The sequence below is a fragment of the Acipenser ruthenus genome, chromosome 1 (assembly GCF_902713425.1).
Source record: "Acipenser ruthenus chromosome 1, fAciRut3.2 maternal haplotype, whole genome shotgun sequence".
Classification (NCBI taxonomy): domain Eukaryota; kingdom Metazoa; phylum Chordata; class Actinopteri; order Acipenseriformes; family Acipenseridae; genus Acipenser; species Acipenser ruthenus.
In genome coordinates this window covers 73,293,166-73,309,460 of record NC_081189.1, presented here as the reverse complement: position 1 = coordinate 73,309,460, position 16,295 = coordinate 73,293,166, and the positions used below count along the sequence as shown (strand labels likewise).

At 36.2% G+C, this 16,295-nt stretch overlaps 1 protein-coding gene across 2 annotated transcripts in view; it reads left to right on the top strand.

Annotated features, from left to right (window-relative positions):
- Positions 1-3,039: 3,039 nt before the first annotated feature.
- Positions 3,040-16,295, top strand: part of LOC117421451 (phosphatidylcholine:ceramide cholinephosphotransferase 2-like) — a 43,943-nt gene continuing 30,687 nt past the window's right edge. Inside the window, exon 1 of one of the 2 annotated variants that reach the window (XM_059029452.1) lies at positions 3,040-3,273. The gene's annotated coding sequence lies outside the window, so the exon portion shown is untranslated. The remainder of the gene's footprint in view (positions 3,274-16,295) is intronic. The other variant, XM_034035911.3, reaches the window with a different exon arrangement.

Sequence of the window (16,295 nt, the reverse complement as noted above, 5' to 3'; positions counted from 1 at the left end):
TTATATTTTTAGCATGTTTTTAATCATTCCATGTGGTTATTATTTTATTACTCAAACAGTAATTAATAACAGAATGCAATTTGACGCTATTTTATAGTAAGTATAATTACCAAGATATAATCAAGGTGTGATAGGGGAGGAACTGGTGCCGACTCTCAGGTATATAGAGAGCTGCGGGTGCTTTGAACTAAGGCAGACAAGTTGAGTGAAAGACAATTTATAGGAATATTCTGATGTAGTTCGGGAAAGATGGCTGGATGATAAATAGGATAATGAACTGTATATAAGGAGTATAGGCTTGGAAAAGCTTTGGCAAAAGGTATAGGAGTTCATTGTCATGTGGAATAGGATTTTCTACTCCTTTACTGCTGTAAGATGGATCTTACTGGGTTGTGAAGCCCAATGCATTGATGATGTCCTGCATTTCTTTCTTTTTACAGAAAAACACAAGGACCTTGTTTAAATCTTAAAACAGGACATACAAAAAATGTTAGGAGGAAGGTAACTGCATTGTATATTAATTAAGGCATAATATAATATTTGTTAAGGGACAATATTGGAGAAGGGTGTGTTAGAGACTGCAGTACAAATAAGTGCTCCACCCAGGATGCAGGGGCACTTAAACCCCTTCAAAGGGAATCTAATGAGTGACCTCTCTGGTTTCAAGCACTAGTCTATTCATTACACATCACAGCCACAATTCTGATTAGATGGATGTCTATATTTTGGTCTGTCTATACTTTTTTTTTTTAATTCTATATCAGTGTTCATTCCTGTAACATAAGTTTCTATGTATTAATCATCCATAACACCTTATACATTCTGATGTAAAACTCACAAGGAACTAACTAACCTATATACATCTGTAGTCAAAAGTTTACATACCCTAATGGAAATTTATAATTTCTATAAATTACAAACAAAGAATTTTAGGAAAAATCTTTTGTAGCAAAAACTTTGTTTTTGTGAATGAGGGAAAAAAATACAAGAAGTAGATGTTTACAATTACCATTTTGAAATTTCACAAATTTTGCATTGTAGACAATTTCTAGTGAATCTGGCACATTTTGTAGTATCAAGGATTGCTTATAGGCAAGCCAACAGGTGCCAGGCCAGACTACAGGGGTCGCTGGTGCGTGGTGAGCCGAGGACACCCTGGCCGACCTAACCCTCCCTCCCCCCAGGCGGTGCTCGGCCAATTGAGCGCTGCCATCTGGAAGCTCCCGTCCTCGGTAGGCAAAGGAATAGCCTGGACTCGAACTCGCGACGTCCAGACTAATGGGCACATCCTGCACTCCCCGGAGTGCCTTTACTGGATGCGCCACTCGAGAGCCCCTTGTTTCATTACACTTTGCTCTGCTTTTACTATGGTAAACTTCTACAAGGGGAATCACGTACACCAATGTGATGTGAATCCGAGCACACCCAAGTGTTGCGGAGAAGCTCTGCTCTGTAATTACAGAGCAAGAAAACTTTTTTCCGCAATACATGAGGGCAGCATTGGTGATGTAAATAATAACCAGGGGAAGGGTGTGTACTGGAATGGATTGCAGACAGAAAAATTATTATATAAATAAATTGAAGTCTGGTGAGCAAAATGGCAGCAGTTTGGTAGGAACATCACTTGAATCAAGATGTCAGAGACTAGGTTATATACATTGCAGGGCTGTTGAAAATAAAGTAGTGCAGAAGTTTTTAAAATGACAATGCAGTGCTCTATTTTAATTATATGAATTCTGAATTGCGACAGACCACCTATAATACCACTGCCTTCAAACTAACCACCTCTTTTGCAGGCCTGTTTTAAACTGATGTTAGTGATGATATTAATAAAGACTACAAAAAAGGTGTTTCAGTAGTATTGTAATGTTATTGCAATAAAATACAGGACATTGGACAAATTGGGCTAAGTGACACCGATTCCAAATAGAACGCCACTGTTTGAATAAATAATAAAGAGCCAAACGTTATTAAAATCAAACACCAAACAGTGTGTGTTAGATTCTTTGTTGACAGTCAAGTTATTTTTACAATTCCAAAAGAATGGAACACAAGATATGGATTACATCACAGTGTTGGCCAAAACAGACATGCTGTATGAGTTGCAGCAGAAGAAGAATGTAAAAGGCAGAATTCAGGAATTTATTTTCAAATTCGTCTTCATTTACAAATGATGTTATATTACTAATATTGTACAGGTATCCCCAATAGAGTTGTTAAAATACTTTTAAAGCCACAACACCTTTGAACATTCAAATCCACTGTGTAAATACAGGAAGTACAGGTTATTCATCACTTATTTTGTACAGTATCTGCTCCCCAAGTGCATCCCAGTTTTTTCATTATAGTGGATAGTGTGGCTGCCTTTTGCCACTTGTTGGCATCAAAGTCAGTCACCTATAACATGTGCTCTTATCAGAGTCCAAGCTAAGATCTGCCACTGTTTAGATTATTAAAATAGACCCCAATTAATTAAAAGATGACTGATTTGTTTTTCTACTTGGTGTAGATAAATATCCCCAGAAATAGGGTTATAGGTTTAGTTAAAGTAAGTAAAAAAGAAACCTTTGCAGAGCTATTGAGCAAAGTGAAGCAAACTGGTTTGGTTTACTAAATTCCTTGGGGAGGTAGTAAACTGATAATGTCTTAGAAAATGACTGGAAAGTGTGAAACTCTTTGTTACAATTTTGTTGTTCAATCTTCAGTTCTTTATTCAGATCAAGTTCATGCGTGCAATGCATTCCGTTTAACAAACGATTGCTAAACAGCTTGCTTGCAGCACCTGGTATTATCTATCTATAGATAGATAGATAGATAGATAGATAGATTGATAGATAGATAGATATTTTTGTCCCACTTCATTATCATATCCGAATTCAAAATTTCACAGAATAACACTGGGATTATAAACTCGCTAATGAATGTTGTTGTTTTTTTTTAAAAATTATTATTTTTGTGTTCTTACTTACTAAGTCTCTGTCTGTCGTTACGGACTGCACGCATCTGGTTTAAAAAAAAAGAGAAATGCTTGATTGCGTAACTCGTTTTTCTACCTGTCTGTATTCTGTGACTCATGCGCCCGAGCTGAGTGGGAGTTCCCGAGTCACTGAGCGTGTAAAGTGATGTCAAAGCAGGAGGCGGAGACTGAGAGGCAGCGCTTTATCATTCCAGCACACTGTAAACACTGTGCTCGTGTACCCAACAGAGAAACAGTCGGAGGAGAAGAGGCGCAGCACAGTGTCAGGTTGGGAGCAGCATTTACAAGGAAATAAGGTGACGACCAAACACAGATTTTTTTCTTACTCTGTCAATTTGTAATAATGCCCCTCTCAATCTATCCAGGTGTTCAGTGTTCAACGATATTAAACGTTGTTGTCACGTTAGGTGGCAACGTTTGTATTTTCCAGCTACTGTGATACTTCTATGTGGAAAGTTGCCTACATCATGGTGCTAGGTGGGAGTGTCCCTGAAAAGTACCAAGCAAGCAAGGAAAGCGAATCTTACATTTGGAGCATGTTTCCAAATCTGAAGTGCTGTTATCTTTTTCTTAACTATTTAGTGGTAATTGTGTGTATGTGTTGTTGTTATTATTATTATTATTATTATTATTATTAAACTTGATATGGATAATATACTGATGGGGGAGGGTAAACGTGTTATACAGGTATTTATTTATGTCAAGGCGATTAAAAGCATTCATTTTGTGTGAGGAAACGTTGTCAGCAATGATTTGCATTTATTAAATTTGGCAACAGTTCCTCCTTAAATTGTATTATACTATTGGCATTAAAGCTGTAGCTGTATGTTGACCTAAAATAACTTGTACAGGGTAGCTTACAGTAATTCCTGAATGTTTTATTTCCACATTTTATTTAACCAAATTTACCACAAGAAGGCTCATAATGCTAAATAGTACAGAGTCCACTGGCATCATAGTTTCCTGTTCTGGAATATGTTTGATGACAACTTGCAGCCATGTGTTACAACTTTTTTTTAGCCATGTGTTGGTTCCAGTTACCGGGACAGTTGAGATGGTACACCCCTATGGAAGACAACACTTTTAATATATATATATATATATATATATATATATATATATATATATATATATATATATATATATATATATATATAATTTCAAAGGTTCTTGTCAAAATACATTCTCTATTGTGCTGCTAAAAATGTGCAGATTATTTTTGTCTGATTTAATTCAGATAAATGTTGCATCTTTGTGACAGAGGAGCCTTTTTAAATCATTTTTGTTAGCTTCACCTGCACGGGTAGTTTTGTGAAATGTAATATATATTCAGCAAGGTACTTAATATATTTTGTACTAAAATGTATTTTTAGTGGTTCAGTTGCTTTTTGACCTCTCTGAGATATATTCTGTTCCAACACGTTTTTGGGCGGGACTGGGACTTTTGAAGTAACCATCTCTTTGCAGTTGGAAGTCCAATATACATAGGCAGAATACTTAAATGCTTTTCAAATCACGGTATGTCAGTCCCATAAGTATTTGCCTCCAAGGATATCAAAATCATATTTCATGAACATTAAAAATGACTTATATCCACATCATGCAGAATAGCTTATCAATAAAAAATGACCATGTATCTCATAAGTGGTTACAAAGGGTCAATACCTCAGCCAGTTAGTTGTCAAAGATGTGATCTTAACAGTATGCAGAATAAATTCTTGTAAAACATGTTTTCATTCAATTGCAGAGAAACTTTTTGTTGTTGTTGTTGATTCAGGATATGCAAATATTTAAAATAGAACTTTACTGATGAGTCCTTTGCTGTAGTTCACACAGTCTTACTGCAGATGATCATTGGAGTGAGATTGAATGACAGCTCATGAAGTGATTTTGTACCAGGAAGCAGCAGCTACTTTTAAACTACCGGAGAGTCTTTGGAATATCAGCCTACACCAAGTTTAAGTTAAAAAGGCAAAGAACCATCAATAAAAAGGGGTTCTTTGATAATATTGCTAGTACTAATAAGCAGTAAGAATCTTTTAAAACCTTGTTTAGCACCCCAGTAACATACTTATGTTCCTGTTTATGTTTGCTTATGCACTGCTATGCTTGTGCTTTGTCTGGGTAGTTTTTAGAACTAGTACTGTAACAAAACTTCATTTTGCAGGACCATTCATTTCCACTATGTGCAGCGCGTAGTTAGTAAAACTTTGTCTTCTGGGGGAATTACTAATTTATCTCGCTGTGATCTTGATCCAGATGCTGGAAATGAATGGTCTTACGAAGGGTGGAGATGAGAAAAGGCTTTACGATTGTTCCACCAGGGACACAAACACCATACCATAGAGTACATGTTAGCAGCTGTGCCATTCCCAACATAGTGTATTTTTGATGGAAACCAAAACCAAGTTTTATCACCTTGATTTATATGTCAGGGTTTCATGGCAGAAGCAAGGAGACCAAGGACTTTGACACTGGTCCAACAATTGTAATGTGGAAAGTGTTTAATTCTTGCTCAGTAACCAAGGGGGTACAGATACACACATTTAAGTGTAATATTAATTTGTAATCTGGTTTTTAATCAATCCCTATGATGTCAAGGCAGATATTACCAGCTGTGACAGGTGCTGTTTGCTTATTTATGAATAAACCAGTTTGACTAATTACATACCTGGCCCAAGGCATTTCAGCAAATGTATTATAACATTTAAAATAGTGACACAATTTTAATTTTGTGTTTAGAGTGCAACCTGAACAATAGAGTAGTAAAACTGATGCGGATGTGAAATATTGTATATCTACATAAAGAGCGGCCAGACTAATCCCAGGGCTAAAAGATACGAGGATTGGGAGTCACAGCTGGAAAGTGAGTGAAATTTGTCCTATATGGTTTAGCCTCCTGTGCCCATAACTTCATCAGAAAGCATTTTTTAGATTTAGTTTAAACCACAGGATGCTATGCTTTATAATTACATTGTGCTGTAAATTCACTCATACAGTAACAGCCATCTCAAATGCAGTATACATTTAGCCTTGTGGGACACTACACCTTTAAAAGGAAACTCATGATATTGAGAATTCATTTTTGAATCATACTATACGGTATACTTGTGTGTTACTGGAAATACAATTTGGCATATACAGTATGTATGATAAGTATGGCTACTAGGCCTAAGTTTGATTTGTAACAAAACAATGTTAATTGCTGAACCACGTATTTCACAAAGACCTTTGTTTGTGATACATGCACGTTAGTAATTTATGAAGACAATGGCATGTGTGTCATCGACAAATCTTCCTGATTTTGACCTCAGTGTTTAGTATTAACATAAATAGATATTTCTTATCATATCCATTCAAGGAGATAATGAAACCCTGAAGAAGTTTGGATAAATAAATACTTTGAGAGAAATCAATGCAGCACATAGAATTCTATTTGTAGTACAAACTCTGCCCTTGGTGTACTATAAAACTCTTTCATTTCTATTTGTAACAGAAGCTTCATAATTTTATATTGCGGTACCAGTATGCTGTGATTGTGATTTTACAGGACATAAGAGAACCTAGAGTTTCGCTTCACAGCAGTGTGTGTGTCTTACTTTGTTTTTTTAAAGGGGCACTACCCGTTCAAAGTTTTTATAAGCAAATATTAATGGATAGAAAACTGTCTCCTCTGATTCCTAATAGAACTAAAAGAGGAGGGGCTTCTTATTAAACTGCACTGAGCTTTGTAATCAGTCTTGAAGTGTACCTACTGCAAAAAACAAACTGCCAGCTGGGGGCTCAGAAAGTGCTGGGCAAAACAGCTTTCATCTTCAGGGAACATGTTCCAGTGCCACTTGATAGCATTAAAACCACGACAGAAAGGTTTTAGTAAAGCCTAGCATTAGCAAGATGTGAAGCGTGTTATGTGGCAGGGTTTGTTTTGATGACCATGAGAGAGTAGGGTGAATGTAATCAAGACTTTTAATCTGAGAACAGTGCCCACCCATGATGCCTGCCTGCTCTGTAATAATGGTGATGTGCTGCTCCCTACTTGAAGGGATAGTAGTGCCAGTGTGGTTTTCCAGGGTGTGGCAGTGCAGTTTCATCCTGGTCTTAAATCTATGCTGGAGATAATTATACTTTGGCTTGCGTTTTAAATTGACATTTATTTAAATATGATTTGATAATGAAAAGACGTGGTCCTCTTCAAAGAGGTGCTTGTTTTATACCCACAGGAAGATGCAAACCTTTTTTATTATTATTATTATTTTACTGAGTGTCAAGTAGACATATGTTTCAGCCTGTGCCTTCATCAGTTAAGAGCTTTACTCCAGTAGTTGTTTCTATACTGCACTAGCAGTCCGTCATTTTGGATGTTTAAAAGACTTAATATCATTATTATTATTATTTATTTCTTAGCAGACGCCCTTATCCAGGGCGACTTACAATTGTTACAACATATCACATTATACATTATTCAGATATCACATTATTTTTACATACAATTACCCATTTATACAGTTGGGTTTTTACTGGAGCAATCTAGGTAAAGTACCTTGCTCAAGGGTACAACAACAGTGCCCCCCACTGGGGATTGAACCCACAACCCTCCGGTCAAGAGTCCACAGCCCTAACCACTACTCCACACTGCTGTGAGCCATATATGCAGCATGTAAGTGTTGTCTATACTTTTGGTGTCGTTATACATCTTGTGTTCCTGATGAAGGTAAGATCAAATTAGTTAATAATGACCTATTGTGTGAAAATGCATTTAATAAGATATGGTGAAACCTATTTATAACAACTATGAATTACATTTTCTTTATCTCCGAAGAATAATTGTTGTGCTGTGCTTTTGGTTATGTATCATCACAAAACCTCTATGTCACGATAAGGAAGTATCATTTCACCCTTATTAACTGCCTTACGCTGTGCTATGCTCAATTTAAGCGATAGTGCCCGTCAGTAGAGCCTACATCGAGAGGGCACAATGGCTATTAGAAAAAAAAAAAAAAAAAACAATTGTCACTATTTTCTTTAAATAAACACTTTAAAACCTAGATTTGCCTTGAACTTACAATGATTCATCATGTACCCTTCCGTTGAGGAAAGTTTTAGGAAAATAGTCCTTAAAATGTTCATAAAGGATCACATACATTAGAGGAAAAAAAACAACAAATAACTTCTTACTTTTCAGACATACTTCTAGTTTATCTGGTCTATCAGTGCCAGATACCTGAATGGAGCAATATACCTGAACTGTCTGTGTCTCGGTTTGTTGTTGTGGTTGATCTACAGTCGAGCTGACAGGCTGTGATTGGCTGACTAGGCAGTAGCGGGTACAGGGCTGGTTGCTTTCATCGGTGCAAAGTCTTCCTTGACTGTTTTTTGTGGCTAATAATAAAATACATTTGGACCAATTGTGTCTTTGTGTTGTATTTGCTGTCCAATAGATGTGAAATGAGTTTTAATTATGGCAAGACAAAATGAAAAAGCTGGCACTTGTGCGGATTGATTTTAAGTTATAGAAGCCTGCTAGAGCTGGAAGCTGATTGGCTCATGGAACTGAAACATGTTCTAATGTAGCATAATTAAACATTAATTGTGAAAATCGGACATAAAACAAAAGATATAGGAATTAAAAATGTTTCAAAGGCTAGCAAGTTTTGTTTGCTAATGGGAAACAAGATATAAGCTTGTTATAGGGGCTTAGGCTCATTTAAAAAAAGGTTTGTTTACAAAGGCTGGACTACAGTAGTTCTGTAGCCTGTATTTTATTTTAAAGTGGCATTGCTATTTTGGCAGAAGAACAAAGGTGTGGATGTTTTTGGAACTTTTTTTTTTTTTTTTTAAAAAGACCTTCAAAACTTTTGGGTGGGTTTTCTTTAAATAACCTTTCTTTAGAATAATTGCACCAGTCAGTGTGTCCTTTAGTGTGTTTGTGACATTGAATCTGAACTGAACCACATCAGTCCATGAAAGTAGAATAGAAAAGAAAATGACTCTAACAGAAAGGTTTGAAAAAAAAGGGGGGGGGACCATTATTATACAATTTCACCTTGAAGAAACCACTGTCAGGCCACAGCACGGCCAGCAACAGAAACTCCATGAATTTGGAACAAATATTCCACAGTGGGCCTTATAAAACACAACAGCGGTACTAATGTCACTGGTACTGAAATGCATTACAATGCTTTATATTGGAGAATGCATACCATGGTAAATATGAATATCACTGTGGGTCATGTCATTGTAGCAGCCCTTATGATACCATTGCCCCTTATTACTGAGTACAGTACTGTACAGTACATTGCTTTGGTAATGCCTCTTCCTTTGAGATCATTTGGTAAAGTCTATAATATGTAAAATCTCTGTTTCATTCAGACATGAACACACTGCCAAAAATGCTTTTTTTGTAAATTTTTGTCCTCATTTTTTTTAAAACAATAAATAATTTGTTCCCTGGCTCTAAAAGCAAAGACCATTCTTTATTTGGAGCCAGGTAAGATTTTTTTTTCTTTAATAATATTTGAGATTTTTTTTTCTCGAACAAGAAACCACTTTCCTCATGAGATTATGATTTTCTAAGAGTGAAGCACACCAGAGTTTTTGTGTCGACACAAAGGATTGTTTACTTTATGTGAGTCCTTATATTCTTTATAGTTTAAATGGAAAATGTCTGAAGGCACATGCACCTAGAACTCATTTAAAGCCTGATGGAGCTGTCTCAGTGGATTTAAATGTGCACTAAAAGCCCACTTATATTTTACACAACTGAAACACACACTTTAATTTAATTTGAACATTTGCTGTAAATATGTTATTTGTTTTCTCTTTTCTTTCATATTGATTGTAATTTGACAGGAGGCTGGTGTTTGTCAGGAAAATTATGTCTGTGTATATGTTTAGTATAATATTTAAAGCAAAAGCGCAGTTTGCATCATGTCATTTTTTTGATAAAAGGAAAATTCAATTTAAAAGAGTGCAGTGCAAACAAATTCCCTTCACTGCAGGAGTCACACCGAACACGATAATAAAAATGTTACAATCTTACACAACTAGTACCAGACAGCACTTCCTTGAACACTTAAATGTACCTTTTCAGTCACTAGTTTGTAATGTTTACAGTTTTTATTTCCTTTCACAATTGAATGTGGTGCAAATTCCACTTTGTAAAGACCATGATAACTTAGAGTCAAAGTGCTTTATGTTTAGACAGTATGTTGCATGCGTCCCGAGATGATCTAAAAACTAAAGCTCTTACCTTTTTCGCAGGCAGGCTAGAAGATAGCAATGTTTAATCTGACTTGATGTTCTCCACAAATTGGCCAAATTGTAATTTAATCACCACAATTCTAACACGGTAAAATGACCAACCCAATTTCATATCACCTTTTTACAGGTTGCATTTTGAAATCATGTGCCAGCCGTCATGATCAGCAACCAGTTTAGCCAAATTTCTATCCCTTTTAAAAAAACAAATTCCTTTACTATATATTAACATGGTTTTGAAGATATTCTGTATATTAGAATCAGTAACAGAATAACATTTTAATTGTTTATTAAACACTATATAGTTAAACACAATAAAACATACTCTTGGAATATACTTTACCAATCTTAAAACTTTTTACTATAAAGATTTATATCCCCAGGCACCTACACACCCAAATTGCTCAATAAAATAAGTGACACTTGAAAACGGGCAGAGTACGCTTCCAGGTAAGCAGGACAGGGAGCCTGCAAGGCAGCCTTTGGTGCTTAGATGTGGAAAGTACAGTGTAGCAAATGCATTGGAAGTACTTGGCCACACTTTACCACACAACAATAAATTAGACATGGACAACAAGGAAATGCAAAGAGTGAAAGTAAATATCTGGCTTCACACACAGGCAGCAAAAGGCTATGTTAATTTAACTATGGTAAAGTATTTTCAGTTGCTTGCACACAAAATGTTGACTATATGTATATTGCCAGTACATCCTGTTATTTGTGTTTTACAACTGTTTTGTTTTTAACATAGAAAACATTTGTAGTTCACATGCAAAAACCCAGAAAGATTCACACGAGAGACTTGTTTTGAATATAGCTTATTACATTGTAGATACCATAAGCTCTGTTTTTATAGCTGATCTCTGATTCTGAATGGTTTATTGCTGCAGTAGTAGACCCTGATGGCAGTGATCAGACTCCAATACGATCACGAGAAGCCAGTGTTTATGGCTGAATATAGAAAATTTGCACTGTGGCAAGAAATCAGCAGATTACAAATTACAAGACAAGCAAGAGCCACAAATTATGTACAGACATAAATATATTTAACATAGTTAAGGTGACCATATGACTCTGTGTTCAGCGGGACAGTTTGGGACAGTACAGGCTTTTCAACTCAGAACCCAATGCACTCTGGTAAACGTAGTCCTGCTTCTCTTAAAGGCAAGAATGGTACCCGAGACAGGTAAAACGTACCAGAATGCATTGGGTTATGAGTTGAAAAGCCTGAACTGTCCCAAACTGTCCAGCTGAACACAGAGTGATATGGTCAGTTTAAACATAGTGCACTGCTAGTAAACCACAGTAAATACAGTACTGTAATATTCTTTATTGCATGCCCTCTGTCTGTACTTATAGTAGACAGCATTTAGAGGATTGTAATATGTTTCGACATGCTGTTGCTTTATAATACATGCTTGTTGGAACTTTTTTTAATGCCAAAAGTTTATTTGAAATATACAGTACCATAGCCATTTTCCAGTTGTTCTTTTGCATTACATAGTTACCTTACATTTAACTATTATTGACTGTTGCAGTTAGGTGTGCTGAACCGAAGGCAAGGTCACTTTAAGAAAACAAGGTCAGTTATCTATCTACAGGTGAGGACCGCTGCAGAGGATATTCATGCTATGTATGTTTGTTTGTTTTTTTCAATGAACCGATGGTTTTTTGTGTATGAAAACATTTTTTAAATGTGTTATAAGGTTATAGTTCGGTCAGAATCATTTTGGCTACTTTAAATTTCTGTCACCATTTGAAGCAAGTCCTGTTAGCTTTAGAGGGCATCTATCTACCTGTGGGATAATGAGTGCTTTACTGGGAACCTGATTAGCTGAGATGATCCCTGAGGTTTATGATATATACATTTGTTTTAAGATCAATCTGTTACAGTGAGTGAGGCTGCATAATTCAGTACTTCATAAATAATGTAGTGTCTCTTATAAAAGTTTACCATGGTATATTTGAACCATAGCCATTTACAATGGTTTGCCATGTGTATTAATATGCTTTCAGAAGGAAATATCATTTGAGACATGACTATCGTTCTATTTCCTCAGAGTGCTCTCTCTCTCTCTCATTTCAAAGAGTAAACAACATTTTAAAGTGCATTACAAATGGATTTGCAAAATGCTTGGACACTGCCTTAGTAATGCACTTGAAAACAATAAAGATGTTACTTTATCAAGGAACAACTGTTTTTCGAGCATAGATTAGAAAATTGGCATCTCATGTAATGGTTTTCATGTCATCAAAGTAACATTTTATACCATGTTTAGATGAAATATAGATAATTGAACCACCCATTACCTTACTCAAGCAAATAATTCTAGTTACACCAGTAATACAGTCAGTATTTTTGAAGGCTCAGCAGCCAATGTTGAAATGTTTTGCTTTATATGTGTTACAATAGAATGTATTAGCTTTATTTATGTTGATGTCATTATCACCATCATCTTCTGCCTTTTTCAATCCACTACTAGTTGAAGGCCTCCCCAAGATTCTTTTTTTTTTTTTTTTTATAAATGTAGTTGTCGCCAATTTATTACACCGGTTGTCTCCCTAATTTAGTATTCCCAGTTATTATCTATATCCTCAGCTCACCACTCGCAACCCCAGGCTATAGGGCACATCCTGCACTCCGCGCGGAGCGCCTTTACTGGATGCGCCACTCGGGAGCCCCCCTCCCCAAGATTCTTCCACAAAGTCCTGTCTGCTGCGTCCCTCATCTATGTTGTTCCAGTGTGTTTCCTAATTTCATCTTGCCATCTTCCTGGAGGTCTTCTTCTTGGTCGCTTTATATCTGTTGGGATCCAGTCTAGTATCTCCTTAGTCCAGCAATGGTATTTTCTTCTTGCTACATGTCCGGCCCACTGCCATTTCAGTGTTTTTCGCTCTTATAATAACATTGCATACTTCTGTTTGCGCTCATATCCATTCCTTCCTTTTCCTGTCTCTTCTTGTTATTCCCAGCATGCATCTTTCTATACTCCGTTGAGTCGTTTGTCATTTTTGCATTGAGGGTCCAGGTCTCGCATTCGTAAGTTAGCACTGGCAGCATGCATTGGTCAAATGCTTTCCTCTTGAGGCATAAGGGTAGTTTCCCTTTCAGAACCATACTTAATCTTCCAAAGGCAATCCAGCCCATTTTTACTCTTCTGTTGATTTTGCACATTTGGTTCTCCGTTACCGAAACTAACTGTCCTAAATATACGTAGTTATTGACTTCTTCAAGCTTGATCCCATTGATTCAGTTGCCTGTGGAGTGGTATATTTATTGAACAAGACCTGAGTCTTCTACAGGTTCATTATTAAACCCGCTCTGATGCTAGCCTCGTGTAGTTCTTGTATTCTTGTTTGTAATTCTTCTGGGCACGTTGTAAATATGAGGATGTCATCAGCAAATTGTAGGTGATTCAAGTAGGCTCCATTGATCTTCAGCCCCTTATTTTCCCAATCCAGTGTTTTGAAAATGTCTTCCAGAGCTCTACGTTTAGATTTTTAACTGCTGGCCCCTTGGGCCACCGAGCTACTGTTTTTACTGGCCCCGATACGATTTTATCTGGCCCAGTATATTTATATATTTTTTCATGATGGTTTTTATTTTCAGTATGTTTCTAACTGTGTATGGTAACCAAAGAGAGCTCACGTCTCAAAAGAAAGTGGCTAAATGAAGCCTTTCAATATATGTTACTTCAGCCATTTAACATGGACACGTTTGTGTGCTTGTCAGAAAATGAAAATACTATTAAGATTTGAAAATGGATGTGTACAAATGATACTCATTTTTTCACAAGCAAACATGCAACCAAGATGTTACCATATGGTCACAGCAACACTAAAACTGAATTATAATAATCCTAATTAGGGATGGGTCAGTGTAGTCGATTACACGTAAATAAAAAAAACATTCGAATAGCATATTACATATTCAAGTACACAAAAAAGCTTTATACATTAGCTACTAGTAGAAGCAAATCCTTCTTTCTTTTATTTATTTTTTAATGCTGACACCTAAGTGTTATGTCAGTCTTAAACCTGTTGTTATTTGCTACTGTTATTAAAACATAAGGACCCTAATTAATTATGCAATGCTTGTAATAGCAACATTCTACAGTAATCATATTCTGTTTGAAATTGTTGCCAATTGTATTGCCTTGTTTTTAGCTAATGTTAACAGATCCCTGCTTGAGTTCCTCTGTAATGACTGTGCATAGCAGCTTCTGCAGCGGTTGCTAGCCAGTCATGAAACAGCTTCTGGGAGCATGGCACCGGTGAACTTTGAATGTGTGAACTGAAATAAAATAATGTGTATAGCAAGTGCTAAAAGAAGTAATCCAAACTTGGGTAACATTGAAATTAGAAAGGTAATTTAACGTTATGATAAATATAAAGACTATACACTAAATGTTAAGCAGAACGCAGTAACTAAGGCAAGATACTTTTGGAAGAGTTGGAAAGGAGTTATTTTTTAACTCTGGACTGCAGTTCAATGTAAAACATCTACTTTTTACTTCCTGTGAATGGATGGAGTAACGTCGACATTTGCACTGGCCATTAAAAGTACAACCAGGTATCCTTGTTTTGAATTATGTACAGGTTATTGAAAAAACAAAGTAACTTGACTTAGATTCATCTGACGTCAGTACTTGATGGCTAGTTGTAATTAGTAATGTTAAACTATTGTAATGTTGGAATGTATTTTCTATTGTTTGGCCAGGTTACAATATTTACACTTATTTTATAAATATTATTTGTTAGAATTAAACAGATGTAGAATATTTTGGTTGCTATATGATAGGTGTTTTTTTTTATTCTGAATACACTACAGTAAAAAATTATTATTTGGTGGTTTGCGCAATATTGTGCTACTGTTGCTTTAATTGGAAGAGATATGCGCTGTGACGTTGCTGCTCATTGAGTTCTGTATTTTAATTCAGTAAACAAAAGGAAAAACTTGCGCCTAAGGAAATAGGGTATTGAACGAAGAAATCTCGCTTTGGACATTGTTTTGCACTCCACTCTAAATGTTCGTCTTCATTTTTTTTCATAATTACTTTCTTTATGATTTACTGATGTCAGCACTTTCCTTTTTGGCTTATTGGTTGATTAATTGCAGAAAACCCTATTTGTAAAAGATTTGATATGTCACAGGAATGAGTACCAACACAGCACTTCGGTACGTAGTCTCAGAAAGTTAGGATTAGTTCATAGTTATATTTTTTTTAAAAATGGTTTGTAAATTTGTTTTCAGCTTTTTGGCACACTGGCCCATTTTCCTATATTTATGAAACGGAAGTCATGTACACTGTATATATTATACTAGTTAAATGTAACCGGCCCAGTCGGGCCTGTGGTGCTTCATAACTACCGGCCAAACTGTGATCTATACCGGCCCCGGGCCGCCGGGCCATGTTTAATGTCGAACCCTGTCTTCTAGGGTGGCCGTGAAGAGCTTTGGGGAAATTGCATCTCGTTGACAAACTCCTTTTTTAATCTTCATTTTGTTGCTGTTTTTATGGAGTCTTACTGTGGATGTTGCATTCTTGTATATGGTGCTGATCAAGTCTCTGTACGTGTTCTCAATTACATGTTTTTTCAGAGAGCTTAATGCAGATCTTGTGTAAACAGAGTCAAAGGCTTTTTCATAGTTGATGAATCCCAAGCAAAGTGGTAGTTCGTACTTGTTGCTGGTTTGAATCACTTGCCGTACAACTTGAAGATGATCCATTGTGCTAAATCCACTTCTGAATCCTGCTTGCTCTTTTGATTGTGCAGAGTCAAATTTATCTTGAAGTCTGTTATTGAGTATCTTGGTAAAAATGTTGTAGATTATACAAAGTAAGCTAATAGGTCTGTAGTTCTTGAGGTCTTCTTTATCTCCTTTCTTATGTAAAAGTATACTTTGTTTACCTCAGTTACTTCATCCTTTTGCAGATGTTGAAGAGTGCTGAATCTATTCTTCAGTTTGAATTCAAACACTTGCCTCTGGAGCATTTCTACGTTGATTGTTTTGGATTTCGTCATCACGAGTTTCGCTCTCTCCAGTGCTGTGTTTAGG